The sequence below is a fragment of the Enhydra lutris genome, unplaced genomic scaffold (assembly GCF_002288905.1).
Source record: "Enhydra lutris kenyoni isolate GAN:26980312 unplaced genomic scaffold, ASM228890v2 scaffoldscaffold94, whole genome shotgun sequence".
Classification (NCBI taxonomy): Eukaryota; Metazoa; Chordata; class Mammalia; order Carnivora; family Mustelidae; genus Enhydra; species Enhydra lutris.
Genome location: NW_019154178.1, coordinates 337,284 through 349,403, shown reverse-complemented (window position 1 = coordinate 349,403; position 12,120 = coordinate 337,284). Strand labels below are relative to the sequence as shown.

The 12,120-nt window shown below is 43.5% G+C and overlaps 1 protein-coding gene across 3 annotated transcripts in view; it reads left to right on the top strand.

The window, feature by feature from the left end:
• Nucleotides 1-12,120, top strand: part of LOC111138989 (GATA zinc finger domain containing 2B) — an 83,640-nt gene that overhangs the window by 40,085 nt on the left and 31,435 nt on the right. The gene's annotated exons all lie outside the window — the stretch shown is intronic.

Sequence of the window (12,120 nt, the reverse complement as noted above, 5' to 3'; positions counted from 1 at the left end):
TAACTGCAGGCAAGAACTGTCTATGAATGCTAAAATTAGTGGGTGGAAGTTTGATGCAAAATGATATTTGGCATAGCCTCAAAAGTATCTCCTCTTGGTAACTTCAGTGGAGAAGCCTGTGGAACACCAGGGCAGTCAGGTGATTAGCTAATATCATCATAGTGCGACCTGTTGACATCATGTACTTCCTGATAGGATACAACATCACTTTGGTGATATTCTTCTAAAAAATACATAACCTTGGTCTATGAGAAAATATCAGGTAAACCCAATATAGGGGCATTTTACCCAAAAACTGGCCAGTACTATTCAAAAATGTGAGGTGAAAAGAGTAAGAAACTGTCACATTTGGAGGAGAGAAACAGGAAACATTACAAGTAGGTGCAGGGTGGGGCTGTGGACAGAGGCAGAAACAGCTGTGGGAGTCCTGCTGTCCGTGGGTAATTAAGCCAGTTATTAATGAGATTTGAAAAAAAAAAAAAAAAAACAAAAAAAAAAAAACCACTCTTCTCACCATATTGTTCTTTTTTTGGGGAAAGGGGTTATTTTTTATAAAAGATGTGTCATGTTAACTTGGAATGTGGGCTTTTTTTTTTTTTTTAAGATTTTATTTATTTATTTATTTCACAGAGAGAGATCACAAACAGGCAGAGAGGCAGGCAGAGAGAGAGAGAGAGGAGGAAGCAGGTTCTCCGCTGAGCAGAGAGCCCGACGCGGGACACGATCCCAGGACCCTGAGATCATGACCTGAGCCGAAGGCAGAGGCTTAACCCACTGAGCCACCCAGGCACCCGGGCTTTTTTTTTTTTTTTTTCAATGAATTCACATTTTAAAATTCTGTTTTAATTTCTGATATGGACTGCTGGTAGCTATAGCCCATAATAAACAAAATCTGTTTGGAGTCCTTAATTTTTACAAGTGTCCTCTTAAAGGATCCTGAGGCCAAAAAGTTTTGAGAACCAGGAGAGTGCATCTAACAGCTACAACAAAGTTCTAAAAATACAGTGGCTCAAACAATATAGAAAGTATCTCTTTCATGTAATTGCCTAAGGTAGGTGGTTCCTGTTGCTCTGTTGTTTCAAGTGGTAGTTCAGAACTCTATTTCTTTTACATGAACTTTTCTACTGATCTCTGAGACAGTGGTTCTCATGCTTTAGTGCCCAGACAGAGTTGCCTGGAGAGCTTGTTCAAACACAATTCCTAGGGGCACCTGGGTGGCTCAGTGGGTTAAGCGTCTGCCTTCGGCTCAGGTCATGATCTCAGGGTCCTGGGATCAAGCCCCGAATCAGGCTGTCTGCTTGGCGGCGAGCCTGCTTCCCCCTCTCTCTCTGCCTGCCTCTCTGCCTACTTGTGATCTCTGTCTGTCAAATAAATAAATAAAATCTTAAAAAAAAAAAAAACCCCACACAATTCCTAGTCCTTCTCCCCAGCATTTTGGATTCATAGGTGTGGGATAGGGCTTGAAAGTTGTGTGTCTTAACAGATTCCCCAGGGATGCTGATGCCTCTAGGAGGGATATCAGTTTCCAGGGTATTTTCCTTTTCTGCAGGGTTAGAACTGGGTTGCAGCCAAGGGGAAGGGGAAGGAGGGTGGGAGAGCTTGTCTACCTTTTATAGTTCTTAGCCAGGAAGTAGCACACATGACTTCCTTTTTATTCCACTGGCAAGAATCTAGCCTGACAGCAGGGAGGCTGGGAAGTGTAGTATAGCTGAACAGCCATGTGGCCAATACTTCTATTACTGTGGGGAAAAGGGAGAAATAATTTTGATGGGCAGTGAGCAACAGTGTCATCAAAACATTGGAAGAATAAATACTGAATAGGCTTAATTAACCAGGGAATGTGTTTTAGGGGGGTGTACAGGCGTATGTAGAAGTGAGACTGGTTTTTCTTGGAAGATGGGGACAGAGTGGCTTGATTAAGAAAGCACAGTAGAAAAGGCCAGGCAGTAAAAGTAGTAATGGAAGCTAAAAGATACTGCAGGAAGGGCGATCAGATTTATACCACTGGAAGAGCAAGAAGTCAGCTGAGAAACCTAAGGGCCTTGAGGTCTTCCCTGTTGGTAATGCTCTGTGCTGTTACTTTCGCACTCTAAATCATAGCCACAAACGCTGTTTTAGGGACCCTTGGTACCCTGGTTGCTAAGTACCCAAATAGTGTACGTGACCTAGAATTTCCCCTAAAGGGGGAAATGTATGTTCATCCCTCACTTCTCTGGCCCACAAACCCAAATGAAGAATGGGAAGCTACGATGTTGCTGACCGTCCAGAGTGGGGTGGGGGTGTTTACGGTGAGGGGTGAGGCTTCTTGCTTTAGAAGTGGGAAGATGTTAATGCACAGAGTAACCCCCAGAAATCTTCATCTGGTTAGGGCTGGATAACCCTGAAATAGCAGCAGTTACTCAGTTCTGCCGTTGAAATTAGAATTTTTTAGCATTTGCTCAGTCTTTTTTTTTTTTTTTTTAAGATTTTATTTATTTATTTGACAGAGATCACAAGTAGACAGAGAAGCAGCAGGCAGGGAGAGAGCGGGGGAAGTAGCTCCCCACTGAGTGAAGAGCCTGATGTGGGGCTCACTCCCAGAACCCTGGGATCATGACCTGAGCATTTGCTCAGTCTTAAGCTTCTCCCCTGTCCCCTGCTAAAACAGCATAAAGGGCCCAGTTATTCTTTTAACAAATAATTATTGAATGATTTTTAAGTGCTAGGAACTTACCTGAGAGCTGGTGATGTAGCAGTGAACAAAGTAGACAAGTCCTCACTCTATAGACTTTAAAAATCAGTGGGGAAGGAAACCTACAACAAGCAAATGTACACCATGTCAAAAACTAAGGTAAAGGAGCGCCTGGCTGGCTCAGTTGGAGGAGCACATGACTCTTGTTCTTGGGGTTGTGAGTCTGAGCCCCACCTTGGGTATGGTGGTTACTTAAAAATAAAATCTTAAAAATAATAACCAGAACAGAATCTTTGCCCTGCAGGACCTAGAAGTGCAGTCTGCTTCCAGTTTGGTGGGAGACAAATGGCCATTCGTTCTGCTCTACAGTTGCAAGTAGAGGGCACAAGCCCATAATCTCTGAATCACTGTTGAGAATAGAATTTATGTGTGGGATTATGTTTGTCCCTTTGAAGTACATGAATTGTCAGGGTGCCTGGGTGGCTCAGTGGGTTAAGCCTCTGCCTTCGGCTCAGGTCATGATCTCAGGGTCCTGGGATCAAGCCTCACATAGGGCTCTCTGCTCGCTGGGGAGCCTGCTTCCCCCTCTGCCTCTGCCTGCCTCTCTGCCTACTTGTGATCTCGCTCTCTATTAAATAAATAAATAAAATCTTTTAAAAAAAAAAGTACATGAATTGCCACGGAGAAACTTTATTAGGCCTACTCTTTGTGGAATAAATATCAAGCTGGGCTGCTACTTATAATATTCTCCCTTCTCTGTTATGACTTTTAGAGTATTTGGAGCTGTGGCTATTCCTGAGGTATATTTTGGAGAAATTTTTGTGAGACAGCAGTCTTGTGAGATTTTCCTGTGGCTTGTAGATCACTGCTCTTTCCGTTGTCATGACCACGTCCTAGCTCTAGTTTCTAGAGCTAAATGCTCTAGAAAATGTGGTCATCTTCAGAGGCCATGAATTCAACAGCCTCTGGTTTCTATTAGTCTGTTTATGAGAGTGTGGATGTGGTAAGTACGTGCTTTACCTGTGTGCTTCTGTTCTCCTGTGTTATAGCTATGGAAGATCATAAGTGCATGAAAGTCTTTCCTGAGGGAACAGAACTTTCTAGGTGACCACCACCAGGGATAGGAAGCTGCCTTTACTCGCCATCCTTGGTGTGATGGAAGGGGTGTGTCCTGGGTACTGCAGTTAGACCCAGAATTTGTGGGGGTTTTGTTGTTGCTGCTGCTGTTTGGGTTTTTGTTTTTTGTTTTTTGTTTTGTTTTGTTTTGTTTTCTTAAAATTTTATCTTTAAGGGCCCCTGAGTGGTTAAGTTACCACATCACATCGGGCTCCTTGCTCAGTGGGGAGCCTGCTTCTCCCTCTCCCTTTGTCTGCAGCTCCCCCTGCTTGTGTTCTTTCTCTGTCAAATAAAAAAATCTTTTAAAAAAATTTTTTAATTATCTTTAATCTCTGTGCCCAACGTGGGACTTGAACTCAAAACCCCGAGATCAAGAATCATATGCTCCACCTATTGGGCCAGCCAAGCACCCTTAGATCTAGGTTTTCATCATGACTCTCCTAATTGTTGTGTGACTTTCAACCTCCCTGAGTCTCAGTTACCTCATTCATAGGCTGGGTGGCGCTCGTAGGGACCCCACAAGAGTGTGCTGAGGACTAAACAGAATAATGATTCTATGGTTCTTAGCCCCCAGTTTTGTTATTTAGCCATCACTCAACTGTTGTTCTTCTCCTGTTTTGTTTTTTTTGTTTTGTTTTGTTTTAGATTTTATTTATTTATTTGACAGATACAGATCACAAGCAGGCAGAGAGAGAGAGAGAGGGAGAAGCAGGCTCCCCGCCTAGCAGAGAGCCTGATGCAGGACTCGATCCTAGGACCCTGGGATCATGACCTGAGCGGAAGGCAGAGGCTTTAATCCACTGAGCCACCCAGGTACCCCTGTTCTTCTCCTGTTTTCCCTTCCTCTTTGCCCCCAAACACACCTTGACACTTCTACTGAAATGCACTTTCCCCATCTGTGTTCAGATTTATGTTATGAACGTATCACCTGAAACATGGTTTATCTGAGAAGAGGCGCTTCCAAACGCATGTACAAAATGTGTGTAGGAGATAGTCTTCAGAGCAATATGAAAGATCTCAACAATCCAAACTCCTCTTTCCCTCTACCCATCGTTATTAGCCCTGGGATAAAACATGAAAAAGATTTTTTTGTTTTTCTTTTTAGGTGTTATTTTAGTAATATTCCTATGGAAACCCTCCATTTGTTCTATATCACATAAAGAAAAATGGAGTTTATAGATAAGTTCTGAAGAAGGTTGGAAAAATATGTCTCACTCATCCTATTTATTTAATTATATACACTCTAGATTGCTTACTTGCCTGTTATTTTATGAAGGTTTAGGGCAATCATTTTTTTTAAAGGTCATTTATTGGAGTGGGGGGTGGAGGGGCAGAGGGAGAGGGAGAAACGGGCTTCTGGGCTGAGCAGAGAGACTGATGACCCGGGCCTTTCGCAGGACCGTGGGATCATGACCTGAGCCAAAGGCAGATGCTTAATGACTGAGCCACCCAGGTGCCGGCAAAATGCATTTTAAACAAAAATCTGTATTAATTCTGGTATAGGTGGTCTGAAACAATATTTAGAGAAACACTGATTTAAAGTCAAAGAGAAATGACAAATTGAAACGTGTCTTGGGCACCATTCGTGAAAATCACACCTTGGTCTTCATTGTCTTCTGTAGACCTATTTCTCCAAACCTGCTGTGGGAAAGGACCATTTTTTTGTTTTTTTATACAGCAGGGACCAATACAGTGAAATGAAAGGAAGATTTTAAAAAGTATACAAGAACACAAGCCCAGTATTGTTAGATTCAGCAGTCAAAAAATGACTGTCAAATTAAAATAAAAGTCTCTAAATTCTTACTCTCAACGATGCTTATGTTGCTACAGAGTGAAAACTAACAGTTCACAGGCCGGCACCAGTCTGTGGGTCACACTTTGAATAGTGTTGTTCTTCAGAGATGGAAATGATTTTGTGTTGAAACTGGCAAGCTGGAGTTTGTCTCTTCTGCCATTCCCAGGAAGTCTGATTCCTTCATCTGTAAAATTGAGACAGTTTTACTACCTTGCCTATCTTATAGGAATGTAAAACATAATGTATGTAAAAGTACATTGCAAACTGGGGCACCTGGGTCGCTCAGTCAGTTGAGTGTCTGACTCTTGGTTTTGGGTCAGGTCATGAACTCAGGGTCATGGAATCAAGCCCTGTGTTGGGCTCTGCACTCAGTGCAGAGTCTGCTGAAGATTCTCTCTCTCTCTCTCTGCCCTCTCCCCTGCTTGTGCTCCATGTGCTCGATCTCTCGCTCGCGCTCTCTCTCTCTCTCTCTCTTTCCCATAGGACCCCTGGGTGGCTTAGTCAGTTAAGCATCTGCCTTCAGCTCAGGTCATGATCCCAGGGTCTTGGGATTGAGCCCTGCTCAGAGGGAATTCTACTTCTCGCTCTCTTTCAAATAAGTAAATAAAATCTTAAATAAATAAATATCTTTTTTTTAAAGATTTTTTTTATTTATTTGACAGACAAAGATCACAAGTAGGCAGAGAGGCAGAGAGAGAGAAAGGAGGAAGCAGGCTCCCCACTGAGCAGAGAGCCCGACGTGGGGCTCAATCCCAGGACTCTGGGATCATGACCTGAGCCGAAGGCAGAGGCTTTAACCCACTGAGCCACCCAGGTGCCCCTAAATATCTTTTTTTAAAGTGCATTGCAAACTTAAAAAACTAATGTAAGTTCTGTTAATCGTCACGGACATTTATTGATCATATCATTGAACAGGGAGTCTGTCAGCAGCTAGGGCTATAGAGAGAGACGGTGAGGAGCTCACTGTTCAGCTATGTAATTGCCGCCTAAGGCTGGCAGTATGCATAGCTGATTTAAAATCTAGATCCATAAAAACTTCCTAGTCTTGAGCAGTCTTGCTCTGGATTCTAGTAGCATGCTTACATTTTTAAAGTATATAACTTGGTGGGGCGCCTGGGTGGCTCAGTGGGTTAAGCCTCTGCCTTTGGCTCAGGTCATGATCTTAGGGTCCTGGGATCAAGCCCTGCATTGGGCTCTCTGCTCAGCAGGGAGCCTGCTTCCCCCGCTCCCCCGCCTGCCTCTCTGCCTGCTTGTGATCTCTCTCTCTCTCTCTGTGTCAAATAAATAAATCTTTTAAAAATTAAAAAAAAAAAAAAGTGTATAACTTGGTGATGTTTCTTTGTAATAATTCCAAACTAAGACATTTTGAAAGCATGTAGCATACTTCTCTAACAGATTTAAAGCATTCTGGAGTTGGGCGCCCTTTTGAGTTGGAGTTTCTGGTACTCCTTTTAGGGTCCTTTACTGTTAATCCTAGAGCAGATCATCCCTTCTCTCAACTGGCTTCCGGTCTCATCTTGTTCTCCAACCCCACACTCTTTCTTTCCCTCTCGTCTACCTGGCCCCTCCTCTCAGAGTGTTTGAGAGAGAGAGAGAGATAAGGATCCTTGAAGCCAGGAATTCATTCAACAGAATGATTTTTGAGTGCCTTGTATGTATGGGTTAGGTGCAAGAGGTAAGTAAATAAAGAAGACATGGTTCCTGACCTCTGGGATCTCACAGGTTTTTAGGGGGAAATGGACAAGTAAATTAGTAATGAGACAGGTGGTGACGTGTCAAAAATGTTTTGAGAACACTGAGGAAGGAAAATACTGCCTGGGAGAATGGGGAAGCTTTCCTAGACAGAGCGGTCCATCTAAATTTACCCTCTAAACTGAAGCACTATCAAAGGGGAAAGGGATGCTTTTTACATTTTGAGGGGATAGTAGGTATAAACTGGTACTGTTCCATGCAGACTAGTACACACTGTCCCCCTATTTGTAAAACAAATGTCTTTGTATGGTGTTAGTGTAAAAGTTGGAAGATTTACTAGGAAAATGTCACACAGTAAAGTTTGGAAGCATGAGAGAGTGTGTAGGTGTCCCTGGCCCATAAAATACTTAGGGGTAGGAATGGCAGGAGGTAAGGAGGTGAATTGGAACCAGACGATGTAAGAACCAATGTGCTGTTGTTGCAGGTAATGGGAAGTCTTTGATATTAAGGCTGAGATGGTAAGGTTACACTTTTCTTTTTCCTTTCTTCCTCTCTCTCTCTCTGGTCACTTTCCTGGCTCTCTGAAAGATGAATGGGTGGGGGCAGGCGCCTTACATGCTGAGACCTCAAGGTCATGGAATGTATTTGCTGTAGATTAGGAGAGAAAAGATGCTATTCTGAAGGATGGCAGGAAGGTTGAAAGAATGGAGAGACTCCGGAGATATTTAAAGCTTTAGAGAGACTTAGACTAGTGGGGAAAAAAAATCACTCTGCTCTGCTTCTAGGACACCTGCTCCTGGCTTCCTTCTACCTCACAGACCACTTCCCATCTTACTTGCTTGTGTTCTCTTCAGTTTGTAAATGTTGGACTCTTCTCTGTTTGCTCTTACTTTTTCTATGATTTTGTTTTAGCCCCGTGACTTCACGCACTGTTCGTATGCGTAGGAGCCTGCACTTGTGTCTCCTCTTAGCTCAAGCTTGCATCTCAGCCAGTTCCGGCTCACCGTGTTAGAGAGGTGCACTTTTCATTTTTCACCGCAGACATCCCATTAGTGACCATTTCTGCGGAAGACATTATCACTCATTCACACACCTGCAGAGATGGAAGACCTGGAGTCAGCCTGCACTGTCTTCTCAGATTCCACATCCTGTGCATCCATATTTCTCTGTTCCTTCTTTTTTTCTTTTCTTTTTTTTTTTAAGATTTTATTTATTTCTTTTTTATTTTTTTTGAGATTTATTTATTTGTTTGACAGACAGAAATCACAAGGAGGCAGAGAGGCAGGCAGAGGGAGAGGAGGAAGCAGGCTCCCCGACGAGCAGGGAGCCTGATGCGGGGCTCGATCCGAGGACCCTGGGATCATGACCTGAGCCGAAGGCAGAGGCTTTAACCCACTGAGCCACCCAGGCGCCCCGATTTTATTTATTTCTTTGCCAGAGAGCACGTGTGAGAGAGAGCACAAGCAAAGGTAGCATCAGAGGGAGCGGGAGAAGCAGGCTGTGCACTGAGCAGGGAGCCCAGTGCAGGGCTCGATCTCAGGACCCTGGAATTATGACCTGAGCCCAAGGCAGACTCTTGACTGAGTCTCCCAGGAGTCCCTCTTGTTCCTTCTCTCAAGGTGTATATCCTACCTGATACTCCTGAGTCAAGGCCATACCTGATTTGGCCTCTAGATTACCTCTCCTACCTCATTTCCTACCACTCTCTGTCTTGGATATGGCATTTCATCTAGTTTGTTTGTTGGTGTTTTTAACGGTTTCTTGCACTTACTGAGCACCTGTCTGGGGCAGCGTTCTTTCTGTTTCCTGTACTTGTTACATTGTCTCTCGGACGCATCCAGATTTCACTTCCTCACTCAGTTCAGGAGATAGGACTGTCCTGCCGGGCCCTAACAATAGTGTCCCCCACCAACACTCTCTAACCCATTTTCATGCTTAACCGGCTTAAAGGTCCTTATCCCTACTTTACATATGTATGTTTTCTCTATTGTTTTCTCTTTCCCACTGGAATGTTAAGCCCCGGAGGGTAGAGACTTTGTTCAACATTGTGTCCTCAGTGCCATAATAATACTAATAATAAGTAGGAGGCATTTCATAAATACTGTATTTCATAGAATCTAAGGTGCTTTCGTGCTCGGTCTGGGCACGCCCCTCTCCCAGGACCTCTGTGCACCGACTGGAAGCTCCTGCACCCCAAATTTTTTGGATTCTGCGGAGGCTTCATCAGTAGTCTGGATGGATCAGCAACTCCATTTCCAGCCCCTGTCTGAAGGATGGGGATGGAGAGGGAAAGTTTCGAGCTTCTAAGGACCCACCCAGATACGTCTTATTAGAACAAAAGATGCTCCTAGTGTTCTTATCACTTAGGAAGTGACAAGAGTTTTAGTAGCTCTGTGCCAAGAGCGGGCGGGGGGGGGGGGCAGAGTGCCCTCATGGGAGCCCGGCAGTAACCGGATCCGTGGTTCAGGAGGGCTGTCCGTGCTTCCCTCCATACTGCTGCTCGGTGCGGCTCCACTCAGCGTCCTTCTGCCTCATCACTTTCTGTTCTCTGTGGTCAAGTGAAAGGCCTCCTTTTGAAAAAGGAGTCTGTTCTGTTCACGCCCCCCCCCCTTTTCAGTTAACCTAAAAACTTTTCAATTTTTAAGAAAAATGGAAATAAATATATATAAAAACAAAGACTAGAACAATAAACAGCTTATGTAACTAGCATCTTCAGTTAACAATACACATTTTGCCATATTTGCTTCATTGGTGTGTTGCATATGCATAGTTTTTCTGAACTAGTTCAAAATAAATTTTAGACTTTCCTTCTAGATATTGAAGATTTGCTGTGTTAAGCAGAATAATGCCCCTTCCCACAAGGTAGCCACTTTCTAGTTACTAGAACCTGAGTTGTTCCACTTTCCTGGCAAAGGGGAATTAAGATAGCAGATGGAATTAAGGTTGCTAATCAGCTGACCTTAAAATAAGGATAGTGGCCCAGGTTATCCACGTGGGCCCACTGTAATTGCAAGGGTCCTTAACATGGAGAAGGGCAGAAGAGAGTCAGAAAGATGACAGCTTGAGGAGGAGATGAGCCCAGCCCATCACTGATGACTTTAAAGATGGAGAAATGGCCATAACCCAGGGAAAGCAGGCAGTATCCAGCTAGAAAAGGTAGGAGAATAGATTTTCATTCAGATACCCCAGAAAGAATGTGCCACACCTCCCTGCTGATGCCCGTAATTTAGCCCAGCAAGACCCATTCAAAACTTCTGACTTCGGACCGTAGGGTAATAAATTTGCATTGTTGAAGCCTCCAACTTTGTGGTTGTTTCTTACACGGCCATAGAAATGCTTCTCCAAAAAGATGAAAATTTCCTGTTCCACCACAATGCCCTTTTTCATAGCAGCTCTGGAAGAGAGCGTCTCTCTACGCAAGATCTTCTGCATTTTAGATTTCTCATGTTGTTCCCATATGGTATCCTCTAGCTGGCTTTCTGATTCTCTGTATTTCTTGCAAAGTGGATTTCATTGTGAAGGTTACTTGTTTTTGCCAAAAATACTTTATGGGAGGTACTGTGTACTTCCTACTGTATCATACCAGGAGGCATGTCGTACCTGAGAGTCTCACTGTCTGCAGTGTCAGGTTTGATCCCTGGCTTCAGTTGACACAAGATCTCTCCATCATCAAAATGTGTTTTTCCCTTTGCACTTAGCAATATGTGGAGTTATTTTGTTTATTGAAGCTGGAAGGCCTACCTGCTCTGAAAAGTTACTAAAGTAGTTATTAAAAATACAAAATTTACACTTTCAGATTATCATTTTGACTCTGGAGTATGGCAGACCACATAACCTTAAAATCCTTTGTAATTCTGTTACAAAACACCTAGTAAGGAGGACCTGGGTAGCTCAGTCGTTAGGCATCTGCTTTTGGCTCAGGTCTGGATCCCAGATTGAGCCCGGCATCGGGCTCCCTGCTCAGGGGGAAGCCTGCTTCTCCCTCTCCCACTCCCCCTGCTTGTGTTCCTTCTCTCACTCTCTCTCTGTCAAATATAAGATATTAAAACAACAACAACCTAGTAGTATTGGATAAAGTGTAACAAACTTTTTTTTTCCTTAAGCGAACTTCCTCTTAAATGCACAGCTAAGCCTGGAAGAAATAAGGAAAATCCTCACGGGCAACAAGTGAAAGGGGAGCTGAAAATGAGCGTGTGTGTGTGTGTGACTTAATGCTGGGACAGTTCTGGGGGCTTTCCCAGTCTCAGGAACCAGAAGACTTGTTTTTAATGCTTTAATGATTGGGGTCCAGAGACAAAGCATTACGCCTGGAGCAGAGTTAGAGATGAGAACCCCCTTGTAAGACCAGGAGGTCACAGGGAGGTGACCATAAAAAAATCCCGTCTCCTAGTTGAGAGAAACAAGGAAACTTCTGTCACACTCTGGGTTCTGATTAGGAATGGGTGGGAGTATCCCCTGAAAATTTAAGTACGGGCCTGCACTCATACAGGTTTAAATTATTTTCATCTGGAGATTCCCAAGCCGAGAAATAAATATAAAAAAATTATTTGGAACCCTTTATTCCCTTGGGGTAACTGGAAGAAGCATATAAAATACTCTGAAGGAACAGGTCCACAACCCAAATCACACAGGATTCCTACAGATAAAGTCACAATGAAAACAAGGCTCACAATAGAAAATGACAAAAGGCACAAGAAACAATTCATTTACCATGAATAAGTCACTGTTAAAAAATCAGTAGGAACTGAAACTTCAGATAATAAATCTCTCTCTCTTTTTTAAAGATTTTATTTATTTGACAGAGAGAGAGAGATACAGTGAGAGAGGGAACACAAGCAGGGGGAGT